This window comes from Haliaeetus leucocephalus, unplaced genomic scaffold, assembly GCF_000737465.1.
Source record: "Haliaeetus leucocephalus isolate CR32 unplaced genomic scaffold, Haliaeetus_leucocephalus-4.0 Scaffold184, whole genome shotgun sequence".
Lineage (NCBI taxonomy): Eukaryota > Metazoa > Chordata > Aves > Accipitriformes > Accipitridae > Haliaeetus > Haliaeetus leucocephalus.
The window spans coordinates 9,941,816-9,944,370 of NW_010972620.1; positions in this window are offsets into that span (position 1 = coordinate 9,941,816).

Sequence of the window (2,555 nt, forward strand, 5' to 3'; positions counted from 1 at the left end):
AGGTTATTATAAGCCAAGTTATTATTTAGGCAATTACTTTTTTTTGTATCCTTGCTGTCTGCTCCTTACGAGAAACAGCTTCACCTTGCCATCACCAATGCTGGAATTGGACTTTCTGTTGAAGCTGCTTGGTGTCTCTGCATTTCCTGCAAACTTACCAATGCATTCTGTATCTGACTCTTTTGTTGTCTTTTGTAACTGTTTACGTCTCCAGGTCATGTAACTGTGAAAATGTCTCTAGGTCTATTGCAATTTTGCAGGGTTAAGGTATTAAACTGAAAGGTAAAGCAAATGTTTATATTAATTCAATTTCATCTGCTCCTTCAATGTGAAATAAAAATATTTCTGGAATTCCTGGCTAACACTGGGCATGAAACTTTGCTTTAACGCTTTATTAGACTAATTCAAATACACACTATTGTCTTCTCAAGCAAATCTATACGACAGCAAGTCTAACTGTTCTTCATGTGTTGCTCAAGGAAGTTACACCAAGCATAAACATAGATTGGTTGTACTGTTTTGTGTGGTGGGCCTTGAAGTGTGTTGTCAAACAGTGGGATCCCCTCCTGGTAGGTTTCTTACAAACATAATAGTCATAAATAGTCCCTGGGGCAGAGAGCTTGCAGCTGAAGACAGAATGTGTGTAGGGTAGGTTAAAGCAAGAAAGGAGCAAGGTACACGATGTGATGGCAGCCAGTGTCTTACTCCTTTGAGGTGGGGTTGAGATATGGTAAATTACATGGATGAAAGCTTTTGTAAAACAGACTGAGGGATGGGGCAGGATGAAAGGCTGTGGGTTGGAGTGCATAGTACATGGCAGACTTGGACACTCCAGATGCTCAAAGACCAGTTTCCTATTTTGACTTGTGCTTTTAGTTTTGCATTACTGTTACTTCTCCTTTGCAGACTTTCCCTAGGCCAGCCTACCTCGGGTAAGGTGCGGAAAGAGACCTCAGGTGGGTTGCTCCCTTCCATTTGGGTGAACTGTCTCCTGGTGTTTCTGGATCCAAGAAAAACATTAGGAAAAGAGTAGCTTTGGCATCTCCACTCTTAGAGAGTGATAAAATAAACAAAACCAAAACCAGTTTCACCACAGACTGCCCCAGATAATCTTCAGGGCACTGTTGTGATGAAGGAAGCTCTGTTCATGTTCTCTCTTTATTTCTGCAGACCAAGGGCAGAGATTAGCTTGTACCTGTGCGGTGCCTGCTTTTAACTATTAGAGCTACTGATTCAAAGAATCTAACTCAGTAGCTTGATTAAGAATTAAGTAGGTATTCTTTATTGGCAGCGCTGGGTGGACAGGGGATCACTCCACCTGTTGTGCACACCATCGGGTCTAATTGTGCAGGTTAAGTACACGTTCTACATACATATTCACTAGATTTCTGAGAAATGTTATACATATTCATTAGTTTTCTGGGAAACTACTAGCATATGTAAATGTCCTTTACGCAGGCGCATTGAAGGTCTCTGGTGGTCTTCAGGAGTCCTCTGGTGGTCTTCCATAGTCTTCCTCACTTGTCCACTACTTGACCCTCCTCAGGTGATTCTGTGCAGCATGGTCCTTTACATGTTTTGATACAACTTATCCTAAAGAATACACGTTAGTCCCTAAAAAAAAAAGCTTGTAAGTGCTCTTATTATCTAAGTTTTCATTAGTGATGTAAAACCATACGGCTAGTTTAAGCTAAATTACTTACAAGGACGAGAACAAAGGCAGGAGTTCTTATCTTTTCCGGCCCTATCTATTCAAGCAAGGTCTCTGCTTGTGCCTTCTCAACAAGATCGTAAATTCATCAAACATTTAATTAAGTTTTGTGATTGCTCATGGCTCCCTCTTGCTCATCACTCCCAAGTACCAGTCTCTGACAGGCTTAATCCTTGACAAACACCAGTCCTTGGTATGTAAAGTTACAGAGAGATAATCAAGATGAGCTAGATCATTAAACAATAAGCAGTTCGTTCTCTGTATCACTACTACTGTGGAGATGTTTTGATACCGCTAATTTTTATAGAGACTAATTACATGAATTTGCACGTAACACTACAGATGGCAGTACTAGGTCTCTCTAAGCTTACAAATCTAGTTCTTCAGGTTGTCTAGTCCACGTTTTTGACTCCGGGCCAAAGTGTTTGAAATGCGGTAGTGCAGCACATAGGCCAATCGCACAAAGCATGTGTTTTAAGCGGGGGGTGGGGGTGTTGTAAAGTAAGGTAGAGAGTGAAGCTTGCACAGCAGGCTGTGATGGGGCAGGCACAGCCCTGCACGCTGTTTTGGTGGAGACGTGGGTGATTTCAGGAAAGTTTCTCCCTTCCCAGCTTTTTAGCCTCCTAACGGCTGCAACTTTGTCAAGTGGCTCTGGAGATGGATGCACAGTCCGGATTTTCCCGCAGGTGTAGCGCAAGCCCCGTGGCCTGCAGCTCACTGGCTGTCCCTGGCCACTTTCCTCACAGGACGCTTCTACTTCTAAAAGAATCCCCCCACGCGTGCCTCAGGCCGAGGTTCGCCCTCCCTGAGGGGACGGGGGGGGGGACGGAGTCCGGCAACGCGG